This window comes from Mesoplodon bidens (genome assembly GCF_964165515.1).
Source record: "Mesoplodon bidens genome assembly, chromosome: 2".
NCBI classification, from domain to species: Eukaryota; Metazoa; Chordata; class Mammalia; order Artiodactyla; family Ziphiidae; genus Mesoplodon; species Mesoplodon bidens.
The window spans coordinates 182,254,372-182,266,792 of record NC_138177.1 but is presented as its reverse complement, the minus strand read 5'-3'; the positions used below and the strand labels follow the sequence as shown (position 1 = coordinate 182,266,792).

The following is a 12,421-nucleotide window of genomic DNA, read 5'->3' as shown; positions in this document are numbered from 1 at the left end:
TGACTCTCTGCTGCCCCTGGGTCAGTGGGCGGAACCCCGGTCAGCGGCTGCGGCGCCTCACCACGTCAGGTGCTCCGTCACCCCACGGGCGGTTGGCCACCTTTCTGAAGTCAGCGTGGAACTCGTGCCTTTTATCCCTCGGGGACCGGCTGTGGTCTGGCCGCGACTCAGTGCTTCGGTGAGTGTGTGTCCTATGTGCAGAGCAGAGCTGCAGCCCCTTCCTGTCCTCTCCTTACTCCATGGCATTTTAATGGCATGCATACCCAACAGTATTTATCGAACACTAGGCTCCGGGGAAAACAGGGGCGAACCCAACAGATCCCCGCTCTGTGGAGCTCGCCTTCTGGAGGACGTGTCTCCAACGAATGGGTACGTCCGAAGCTGTCATTTCCCTGGAGGCGAGGCCTTAAGTTTGCGCGGTCCACTCTCTTCTGGAAATCTCGGGTGCTCCAACCAGCTGGTGGACCCTCCGTTTACCTCACCACTGTGGCACCTGCTGGAGGTGACCCGTGTTTCCTGCTCCTTACCCGCAGCTGCCCGCGGTTACCCCCGCTCTCAGGAGCTAATGCCCTAATTCCGCTTAGGCTCTTTCTCTGAGAGGTCTTCTCTTCCTTTCTTTCATCCTTCTCCAGCTTAAATTCCAGAGTTCGTAGTACATAATCACTCTCTTACAGGTACCCTTGGCTCTCCTGCCCCCCTCTCCTCCTCCGGTCACATCGAGCTGGACAAATCCCGATCCCGAATGAACCCTACCTGCTGGCTTCTCTGTGCCTTCACCCAGGCAGTTCAGTGTAGCTGGAGAAACAAGATAAAGACTCAGACGTCCGTCTCTCTGTAAATTCTTGAGCCCCAGCGTCAAGTGGGCAGTGACCACTACCCACAGTTTTGTGAGACTCCCCTCCAGCTGCGCGTGTTCTCACTCTCCACAACCACGTCATACTGTCTGCATTCTTCCTGCTAGACCACCCCTTCGCCGTCACCACCACCCCACGCCCCTCAGCCCCTGAATCCCCCCAACATTTAGCAGATAAAGGCAGCGGGTGCTCCGGAGCTTCCTGCCACCAAGCCGGGACTCTGTCTTCCCTCCTCCTGTCAGAGGCTGGTCTGTTCACATGAGCTCTGGACCCGGACCCTCTCCTCTCCAGGGACTTCCGTCCGGCAGTCGTTTTGTGTTCTCCTGCATCATCAGTCCCTCTGTTTCTACCAGATCGTTCTGATTCACGTACAGAGGTCTTCTGGGTGTGCCCAACCTGCAACAGAAAATAAACAGCCTCCCTCTCCATCAATAGCCCCGTTTTAAAATCCTCAACATCAAAACTTCTCAAGAAAGTAATCCACAGATTTCTTCCACTTTATCGGTTTCCAGTTATTCTTCACCTATTCCTGTCCCCCCTCCCTCCCCTGCCCGAAACTGCCCATCTTTTCCAGCATCATACAAATCGCCAGACCCAGGGGACACGATCCTCACCTTATGCAGCCTCTGAACAGCTTTCAGCGTTCCTCCCGAGATGCTTCTCTGTGCTGCCACCCTCCTCTGGGTGTTGCTCCTGCCTCTCGGACCCCCCCCCCCCCGCCCCATCAGATGTCTTCTCAGTCCAGCCTTTCCAGGGTGAAGTTCCCTGGGGTTTCTGCCCTCCACGCCTCTTCTCATACAACGTTCTCTCTTTAAGTAGTTTCATCTCCTAACAGAGCTCAAAATACTGTCTACATCTTTCAGATTAAGCCCTGACTTTTCCTCATTTACTCAGATGCCTTACTTGCACCTCAGACATAATCATCCAGAACTGAACTATTGGTCTTTCCCCAGATCTGCTGCCCCTACAGTGGTCCTTATTTTTTATTTCACCCCCAAGAGCAAGTGCAGCACCAAACCCTATCAAGCCGCCCTCCTCCTCTCTCTGTCACAGGGTTTCTCGGGCCCTTTTGCATTCGAGTGAGGAAGCCTGTGGACACGTTTTCAGAATCAGTCTTAAATAGTTATAAAACTCTTAATGAAACACAGATTTGTGACATGATGCTATATATACTTCTTAAATGTTCTTAAATAACAGATCTAGTGGTGGGTCTGTAACTACCATAAATTTGAAGTAATGATAAACACAAATGATACTTCATAGTAATGATAGTAACTGGGGTTAAAAAAGAGTCTGAGATTCAAAAGTGACAGGTACTGCCCGTGTTGCTGAGTTGTTGCCTGTATTCACAATTAAACACAATACTGTGTTTCGTTTGGAGGTTACTGACATAAGGGTGGAGTTCTTTTCTCATCCCAGTTCATGGACCGGACCCCCTGTTCTATCTTCACTTGTTTAATCCTTCCACTTCCCATCGTCACTGTCACCGCTGCTCACCTGCACATCCACAGGAGCATCTTACGTGACTGCCATGCCTCGACTCTGGACCTCCTCTGGTTCATTCTCCCCACAGCAGCCAGAGTTACCTTTTTAAAATAGTAAAATGCGAATCAAATCACGTTCCTTCCCCAGCTTGCACTCTTCAGGAGCTTTCACTGTTCCCTGGATATAAACTCAAGCACATTAAGGTGCCCGGCGGAGCCTGCCTCTCTCTAGCCCCACCCGGGGCCCTCCCTCCCTCCCACGCTTGCTGAGCTCCAGCCACCCCTCCCCGCTTCCAGGTCTTCATCTGTGCCTGGCTCTTCCCCACCTCAGGGCCCTGGAACATGCTGTTAACACCCTTAGTTACACCCTTAGTAATCTAGTGCCGCATGACGGTGTTACCATAAACTTAGCAGCTTTAAACACCATGTGTTTTTTTATCTCACAAGTTTTTGTGGGTCTGGTGTCCAGGCCCGGCTTAGCTGGGCCCTCTGCCTTAAGGCTGCAGTCAGGTTGTCGGGCAGGGGTGGAAACTTATCTGAAGGCTTGATGGTGGAAGGAGACTCTTTGTAGCTAAGGAGGTTGTCGGCGGCGTTTATTTCCAGGTGAGCCAATGTACTGTGGACTTCAGTGTCTCACTGGTTGTCAGCTGAAGATGGCCCTCAGTGCCTCTTTACCTGTGTCTTCCTAACACGGCCACTTGGCTAAAAGCCAGCAAGGGGGAGAGAGTCCTAGCAAGAAGGATGCTACAGTCTTATGTGACGGAATCACATGCACGCACTCACTCCCATCCCTTGGCTGTGTTCCGTGGGTAAGAATCGATTCACGGTCATGCCCACGTTCAAAGGGGGGGGTTTGCACAGGAGGACAGGGTCATGGGAATCACTGTAGAGCTGGTCCAGCCCCCTCCCTCCCCACCCTCCGCCCACACACCTATACTTGAAAGAAGAAACAAACTTCCACATGCCTCTCCGGAGAAATGCCTCCCATACAGGATCGCTGTGGTCAGGCCACCGTGTGCCAAACTGTACACGACACGCAGGAGCTGAATCTACCTCTTTATGAATTTGCGGTCCTGAAGACGTCAAGCAGGAGTGTTCAAGGTAGTAGATTCAAACAAGGGGGAGAGGACGTCTTTCTCAGATTTTTCCTCATTCCTCTTTTCTTTCTTCCTTTCATTCACCATCATGTACACAATTCCTACCATGTGCCAAGTGCTGGGGTTAGAAACAGGAGGAACACGACAGGAGCTTGCAGTTTGGAACTGTGTTTCTCAGTTGAATACTTGTATTTTTGAACCGGAAGGTCTGGCAGTTTTCAAACTTTAAAATTTTTTTTGAGTGTTTGAGCCATTCTTTCCAAACATAAACTTTATGGGTAAGCTGAATCTGTAAAACAGATGAAAGTGGAGATGCTCTGCTTGAAGCTGGGGAGTGGGGCCAGCTCTTCCCGCTTGGGCTTCTGGCCGCCTCCAGCGGCAGCTGCCCAGCCAGCCCTTAACCCTGGCTGTTAGGAAGCAAGGTTAGAACACAACTGCTGTCGTCCATGCCAGCACTGGAGCTCAGGAAGCTGCCGCCCAGAGGGGGAGACCAAGTTAGTGCAGACCAGGTCCACGCACTCTCTGGACCAGCGGCTCTCACGTGGGGCCCGTGCCGCCCCTTCAGAGGGTGTTTAGCAACAAGTGGGAGAGCTTTTGGGGTGTCAGAGTGAGTGTGTGTGGGGGGGTATTCCGTGATTCTGTGCAAAGTGGTCAGCATGCCCCCCGAGAAGCCCAGTCCTGCTCCTGCTCCCAGGCCTGCGCTCTGTCTCTGTGTTGGTGGTTCTCACCCCTGGCCGCATATTAGAGTCACCTGGACAGCGTTTTTTTTTTTTTTTTATGGCTGCGTTGGGTCTGCGTTTGTTGTTGCGCGCGGGCTTTCTCTAGTTGCGGTGAGCGGGGTCTACTCTTTGTTGGGGTGCGCGGGCTTCTCATTGTGGTGGCTTCTCTTGTTGCGGAGCACAGGCTCTAGGCGCGCGAGCTTCAATAGTTGCAGCACGCGGGCTCAGTAGTTGTGGCTTGTGAGCTCTAGAGCGCAGGCTCAGTAGTTGTGGTGCATGGGCTTAGTTGCTCCGTGGCATGTGGGATCTTCCCGGACCAGGGCTCGAACCCGTGTCCCCTGCTTTGGCAGGTGGATTCTCAACCACTGCGCCACCAGGGAAGTCCTGAACAGCTTTTTAAACATACCAGGACCTGGGCCCCACCCCTGAGCAATTAAACTGAGGTCTCTGGGGTGGGGCCCCGGGCTTGGGGTTTTAAAAGCTCCCTGGGAGATTCTAAGGTGCAGCCAGGTTGGGAATCACTGCCTTAAATCTTCTGTTGACTGCTTTCAGAAGAAGTCTTCACTGTAATTAAACAATTGTTGTTAAAGGTAAGCAAAAGGAAATCTAGAGGGGAACATCTGTAATAGATAAGTGGGCTTTATTAAATGTGCAGTTACTTTATTAGAAGAACACAGATCATTGGAACGAACTGACACTTTGGAATTTGGATTAAAACTCTTTAAGCCAGGGATAACATCAAAGTCTGGTGTCTGTGAGGGCACAGGTTTTCTGTTTCTGTTTTTTTCCGTAGGCTTCTTTATCCTTTTTTCCCTTCTGAATATTTCAGCCTGATATGAAACACCTATTTGTAACAAATCACTTTTTCTTTCCTTCCCATAGCCCATCTCCATCAGTTAGATGCTCTTCTTTATTCATACCTTAAGGTTCTTTTCTGTCTGCTCCATTACCCACCCAGTCCCAGAACGCTTTGACAGTGAGCATATCTGATAAAGTGGCCATCCAGTTTGGAGAGACACCGTACTTTACAAGATGATCAGTTCCTGAGAAACTTAAGTTGTTAGAAAACTTTATATTGTTGGCTCGGGGAAAGATCTGGAAAAATGACCAAGACGTTAGCTCAGACCTCATGGAAGGAGTTGTGAGGGTAGGTATTGGTTATTAATGGTCTCGCATAACTTTTCATTGAGGATAGTCTTACTAGTCTGAAAGTAATGATAAGCATCCTCATTGTACATTCCCATAGTTCTTTTATTGTACTGTTTCTGTCTGAAACTGACATAATCTCACTATGACAACAAATTTAGTATGATTTTTAAAATATTTCACAAATATATAGTGAAGATTAATCTCACTTTGCCTTCTAACTTTTACCGAAGTATTTGTTTTCCTCCATGCCCACTCATTAATTTTTGATTTTCTTACTGTTTAATTCTTTTTTTTTGCATTATTCATCTGTACCATTGAATTATCTGCTTGTCATTTTCTGCAAATTGATGCCAAGTCTAAATGGTTTAGCCCTGTACCATTTCACTCTTTTATGAGATTGCATTGGAAATACAATTTAATCTTTAGTCAGGTTGACTTCTTTAAAAAACGTTATTTATTTATTATTTTAGCATCTTTTTTTTTTAAACATCTTTATTGGAGTATAATTGCTTTACAATGGTGTGTTAGTTTCTGCTGTATCACAGAGTGAATCAGCTATACGTATACATATATCCCCATATCCCCTCCCTCTTGTGTCTCCCTCCCACCCTCCCTATCCCGCCCCTCTAGGTGGTCACAAAGCACTGAGCTGATCTCTCTGTGCTATGCGGCTGCTTCCCACTAGCTATCTATTTTACATTTGGTAGTGTATACATGTCTATGCCACTCTCTCACTTTGTCCCAGCTTACCCTTCCCCCTCCCCACGTCCTCAAGTCCATTCTCTACGTCTGCGTCTTTATTCCTGTCCTGCTCCTAGGTTCTTAAGAACCTTTTTTTTTTTTTTTTTTTGATTCCATATATATGTGTTAGCGAATGGTATTTGTTTTTCTCTTTCTGACTTGCTTCACTCTGTATGACAGACTCTAGGTCCATCCACTTCACTACAGATAACTCAATTTCGTTTCTTTTTATGGCTGAGTAATATTCCATTGTATATATGTGCCACATCTTCTTTATCCATTCACCTGTCGATGGACACTTAGGTTGCTTCCATGTCCTGGCTCTTGTAAATGGTGCTGCAGTGAACATTGTGGTACATGACTCTTTTTGAATTATGCTTTTCTTCAGGTATATGCCCACTAGTGGGATTGCTGGGTCATATGGTAGTTCTATTTTTAGTTTTTTAAGGAACCTCCATACTGTTCTCCACAGTGGCTGTTATCAATTTACGTTCCCACCAACAGTGCAAGAGGGTTCCCTTTTCTCCACACCCTCTCCAGCATTTATTGTTTGTAGAGTTTTTGATGATGGCCATTCTGACCAGTGTGAGGTGATGTCTCATTGTAGTTTTTTTTTTTTTTTAACATCTTTATTGGATCATTATAGTTTTGATTTGCATTTCTCTAATGATTAGTGATGTTGAGCATCCTTTCATGTGTTTGTTGGACATCTGTACGTCTTCTTTGGAGAAATGTCTGTTTAGGTCTTCTGCCCATTTTTGGATTGCGTTGTTTGTTTTTTTGATATTGAGCTGCATGAGCTGCTTGTAAATTTTGCAGATTAATCCTTTGTCAGTTGCTTCATTTGCAAATATTTTCTCCCACTCTGAGGGTTGTCTTTTTGTCTTGTTTATGGTTTCCTGTGCTGTGCAAAAGCTTTTGTTTCATTAGGTCCTGTTTGTTTATTTTTGTTTTTATTTCCATTTCTCTAGGAGGGGGGTCAAAAAGGATATTGCTGTGATTTATGTCATAGAGCGTTCTGCCTCTGTTTTCCTCTAAGAGTTTTATAGTGTCTGGCCTTACATTTAGGTCTTTAATCCATTTTGAGTTTATTTTTGTGTATAGTGTTAGGGAGTGTTCTAATTTCATTCTTTTACATGTCCCTGTCCAGTTTTCCCAGCACCACTTATTGAAGAGGCTGTCCTTTTTCCATTGTATATTCTTGCCTCCTTTATCAAAAATAAGGTGACCGTATGTGCATGGGTTTATCTCTGGGCTTTCTATCCTGTTCCATTGATGTATATTTCTGTTTTATTGCCAGTGCCATATTGTCTTGATTACTGTAGCTTTATAGTATAGTCTGAAGTCCGGGAGCCTGATTCCTCCAGCTCCGTTTTGCTTTCTCAAGATTGCTTTGGCTATTTGGGGTCTTTTGTGTTTCCATACAAATTGTGAAATTTTTGGTTCTAGTTCTGTGAAAAATGCCATTGGTAGTTGGATAGGGATTGCATTGAATATGTAGATTGCTTTGGGTAGTATAGTCATTTTCACAATGTTGATTCTTCCAGTCAAGAACATGGTATATCTCTCCATCTGTTTGTATCATCTTTAATTTCTTTCATCAGTGTCTTATAGTTTTCTGCATACATGTCTCTGTCTCATTAGGTAGGTTTATTCCCTGGTATTTTATTCTTTTTGTTGCAGTGGTAAATGGGAGTGTTTCCTTAATTTCTCTTTCAGATTTTTCATCATTAGTGTATAGGAATGCAAGAGATTTCTGTGCATTAATTTTGTACCCTGCTACTTTACCAGATTCATTGATTAGCTCTGGTAGTTTTCTGGTAACATCTTTAGGATTCTCTATGTATAGTATCATGTCATCTGCAAACAGTGACAGCTTTACTTCTTCTTTTCCTATTTGGATTCCTTTTGTTTCTTTTTCTTCTCTGATTGCTGTGGCTAAAACTTCCAAAACTATGTTGAATAATAGTGGGGAGAGTGGACAGCCGTGTTTTGTTCCTGGTCTTAGAGGAAATGGTTTCAGTTTTTCACCATTGAGAATGATGTTGGCTGTGGGTTTGTCATATATGGCCTTTATTATGTTGAGGTAAGTTCCCTCTATGCCTACTTTCTGGAGGGTTTTTTTTTTTTATCATAAATGGGTGTTGTATTTTGTCGTAACCTGTTTCTGCATCTATTGAGGTGATCATATGCTTTTTCTCCTTCAATTTGTTAATATGGTTTATTACATTGATTGCTTTGCATATATTGAAGAACCCTTGCATTCCTGGGATAAACCCCACTTGATCATGGTGTATGATCCTTTTAATGTGCTGTTGGATTCTGTTTGCTAGTATTTTGTTGAGGATTTTTGCATCTATGTTCATCAGTCATATTGGCCTTTAGTTTTCTTTCTTTGTGACATGTTTGTCTGGTTTTGGTATCAGGGTGATGGTGACCTCACAGAATGGGTTTGGGAGTGTTCCGTCCTCTGCTCTATTTTGGAAGAGTTTGAGAAGGATAGGTGTTAGCTCTTCTGTAAATGCTTGATAGAATTCGCCTGTGAAGCCATCTGGTCCTGGGCTTTTGTTTGTTGGAAGATTTTTAATCACAGTCTCAATTTCAGTGCTTGTGATTGGTCTGTTTATATTTTCTCTTTCTTCCTGGTTCAGCCTCAGAAAGCTGTGCTTTTCTAAGAATGTGTCCATTTCTTCCAGGTTGTCCATTTTATTGGCATAGAGTTTCTTGTAGTAATCTCTCATGATCTTTTGTATTTCTGCAGTGTCCGTTGTTACTTCTCCTTTTTCATTTCTAATTCTATTGATTTGAGTCTTCTCCCTTTTTTTCTTGATGAGTCTGGCTAATGGTTTATCAATTTTGTTTTATCTTCTCAAAGAACCAGCTTTTAGTTTTATTGATCTTTGCTATTGTTTCCTTCATTTCTGATCTGATCTTTATGATTTCTTTCCTTTTGCTAACTTTGGTTTTTTTTTTGTTGTTTCTCTAATTGCTTTAGGTGTACTATTAGGTTGTTTATTTGAGATGTTTCTTGTTTCTTGAGGTAGAATTGTATTGCTATAAACTTCCCTCTTAGAACTGCTTTTGCTGCATCCTATAGGTTTTGGGTCATTGTGTTCTCACTGTAATTTGTTTCTGGGTACTTTTTGATTTCCTCTTTGATTTCTTCAGTGATCTCTTGGTTATTTAGTAGTGTATTGTTTAGCCTCCATGTGTTTGTATTTTTTATAGATTTTTTTCTGTAATTGATAGCTAGCCTCATAGTGTTGTGGTTGGAAAAGTTACTTGATACGATTTCAGTTTTCTTAAATTTACCAAGGCTTGATTTGTGACCCAAGATACGATGTATCCTGGAGAATGTTCCATGAACAATTGAGAAGAAAGTGTATTCTGTTGTTTTTGGATGGAATGTCCTATAAATATCAATTAAGTCCATCTTGTTTCATGTGTCATTTAAAGCGTGTGTTGCCTTATTTATTTTCATTTTGGATGATCTGTCCTTTGGTGAAAGTGGAGTGTTAAAAGTCCCCTACTGTGATTGTGTTATTGTCGATTTCCTGTTTTATGGTTGTTAGCATTTGCCTTATGTATTGATGTGCTCCTATGTTGGGTGCATAAATATTTACAATTGTTATATCTTCTTCTTGGATTGATCCCTTGATCATTATGTAGTGTCCTTCTTTGTCCCTTGTAATAGTCTTTATTTTAAAATCTATTTTGTCTGATACGAGAATTGCTACTCCAGCTTTCTTTTGATTTCCATTTGCATGGAGTATCTTTTTCCATCCCTCACTTGCAGTCTGTATGTGTCCTCAGCTCTGAAGTGGGTCTCTTGTAGACAGCATGTATATGGGTCTTGTTTTTGTATCTATTCAGCCAGTCTGTGTCTTTTGGTCGGAGCATTTAATCCATTTACATTTAAGGTAATTATCGAAATGTATGCTCCTATTAACATTTTCTTAATTGTTTTGGGTTTGATTTTGTACGTCTTTTCCTTATCTTGTGTTTCCTGCCTAGAGAAGTCCCTTTAGCATTTGTTGCAAAGCTGGTTTGGTGGTGCTGAATTCTCTTAACTTTTGCTTGTCTGTAAAGGTTTTAATTTCTCCGTTGAATCTGAATGAGATCCTTGCTGGGTAGAGTAATCTTGGTTGTAATCTTGGTTTTTCCCTTTCATCATTTTAAATATGTCCTGCCACTCCCTTCTGGCTTGCAGAGTTTCTGCTCAAAGATCAGCTGTTAACCTTATGGGGATTCCCTTGTATGTTATTTGTTGCTTTTCCCTTGTTGCTTTTAATATTTTTTCTTTGTATTTAATTTTTGATAGTTTGATTAATATTTGTCTTGTCTTTCTCCTTGGATTTATCCTGTATGGGACTCTGCGCTTCCTGGACTTGATTGACTGTTTCCTTTCCCATGTTCGGGAAGTTTTGAAGTACAATCTCTTCGAATGTTTTCTCAGACCCTTTCTTTTTCTCTTCTTTTTTTGCGACCCCTATAATTCGAATGTTGTTGCGTTTAATGTTGTCCCAGAGGTCTCTGAGACTGTCGTCAATTCTTTTCATTCTTTTTTCTTTATTCTGCTCTGCGGTAGTTATTTCCACTATTTTATCTTCCAGGTCACTTATCTGTTCTTCTGCCTCAGTTATTCTGCTATTCATTCCCTTCTAGAGAATTTCTAATTTCATTTATTGTGTTGTTCATCATTGTTTGTTTGCTCTTTAGTTCTACTACGTCCTTGTTAAACGTTTTTTGTATTTTCTCCGTTCTGTTTCCAAGATTTTGGGTCATCTTTACTATCATTACTCTGAATTCTTTTTCAGGTAGGCTGCCTATTTCCTCTTCATTTGTTTGGTCTGGTGGGTTTTTACCTTGCTCCTTTATCTGCTGCATATTTCTCTGTCTTGTCATTTTGCTTAACTTACTGTGTTTGGGGTCCCCTTTTCGCAGGCTTCAGGTTCGTAATTCCCATTGTTTTTGGTGGCTGCCCCCAGTGGGTAGGGTTGGTTCAGTGGCTTGTGTAGGCTTCCTGGTGGAGGGGACTGGTGCCTCTGTTCCGGTGGGTGGGGCTGGATCTTGTCTTTCTGGTGGTCAGGGTTGCATCCGGTGGTGTGTTTTGGGGTGTCAGTGAGCCTAATATGATTTTAGGCAACCTCTCTGGTAATGGGTGGGGTTGTGTTCCTATCTTGCTAGTTGTTTGTCATGTGGCATCCAGCACTGGAGCTTGCTGGCCGTTGGGTGGAGCTGGGTCTCAGTGTTGAGACGGAGATCTTTGCGAGAGCTCTTGCCGATTGGTATTACTTGGGGCTGGGAGGTCTCTGGTGGCCCAGTGTCCTGAGCTTGGCTCTCCCACCTCAGAGGCTCAGGCCTGACACCAGGCCAGAGCACCAAGGTCCTGTCAGCCTGAAAAAAAGGGAGAAAAAAAGAAAGAAAAAAATGATTAAAATAAATAAGAAATAAAAAAGTAATAATATTAAAAAAGGGAAGAGAACAACCAAACCAATACACACATCCAGCAATGGTAATAAGCGCTAAAAACTATACTAAGATTGCACACAGCCTTCTTGGTGGCTGCAGCAGCAGCCTTAGCGTCTCATGCCCGTCTCTGGTGTCCGCTCTGATAGTCGTGGCTCGCGCCCGTCTCTGGAGCTCATTTAGGCAGTGCTCTGAATCCCCTCTCCTCATGCACCCCGAAACAATGGTCTCTTGCCTCTTAGGCAGTTCCAGACTTTTCCCCAGACTGCCTCCTGGGTAGCTGTGGTGCACTAGCCCCCTTCAGGCTGTGTTCGCACAGCCAACCCCAGTCCTCTCCCTGGGATCTGACCTCCGAAGCCCGAGCCTCAGCTCCCAGCCCTCACCCGCCCCAGCGGGTGAGCAGACAAGCCTCTTGGGTTGTTGAGTGCTGGTCGGCACTGGTCCTCTGTGCGGGAATCTCTCTGCTTTGCCCTCTGCACCCCTACTGCTGCGCTCTCCTCCATGGCTCTGAAGCTTCCTCCCTGCCCACTCCCCATCTCCATCAGTGAAGGCGCTTCCTAGTGTGTGGAAACTTTTCCTCCTTCCAGCTCCCTCCCAGAGGTGCAGGTCCCATCCCTTTTCTTTTGTCTCTGTTTTTTCTTTTGCCCTACTCTTTAATTTTTGAAATGTGGGCTGGGAGTTTCCTAGGCACGTGAGAAATGTTATGTGCATGTTGTATATATGTATGTCTGTGCATGTTCCGTGTATGTGGCTAAGGATGAGTTGTGGTGGTAAGAGCTCTCTTGGTGGGAGTTGTACTCCCACACGAGTGGGCACAGCTGAGTGGGCAGCACTAAGCTGGTAAGAGTCTGCTTGCTGGATCCGGCAGCCTCCCCTCTGTTCAGTCCACTGCCAGCACCCTGTGCCTC

The 12,421-nt window shown here is 44.5% G+C and overlaps 1 protein-coding gene across 1 annotated transcript in view; it reads left to right on the top strand.

Annotated features, from left to right (window-relative positions):
• The window catches only part of CAMTA1 (calmodulin binding transcription activator 1), a 904,314-nt gene that overhangs the window by 48,332 nt on the left and 843,561 nt on the right, over positions 1-12,421 (top strand).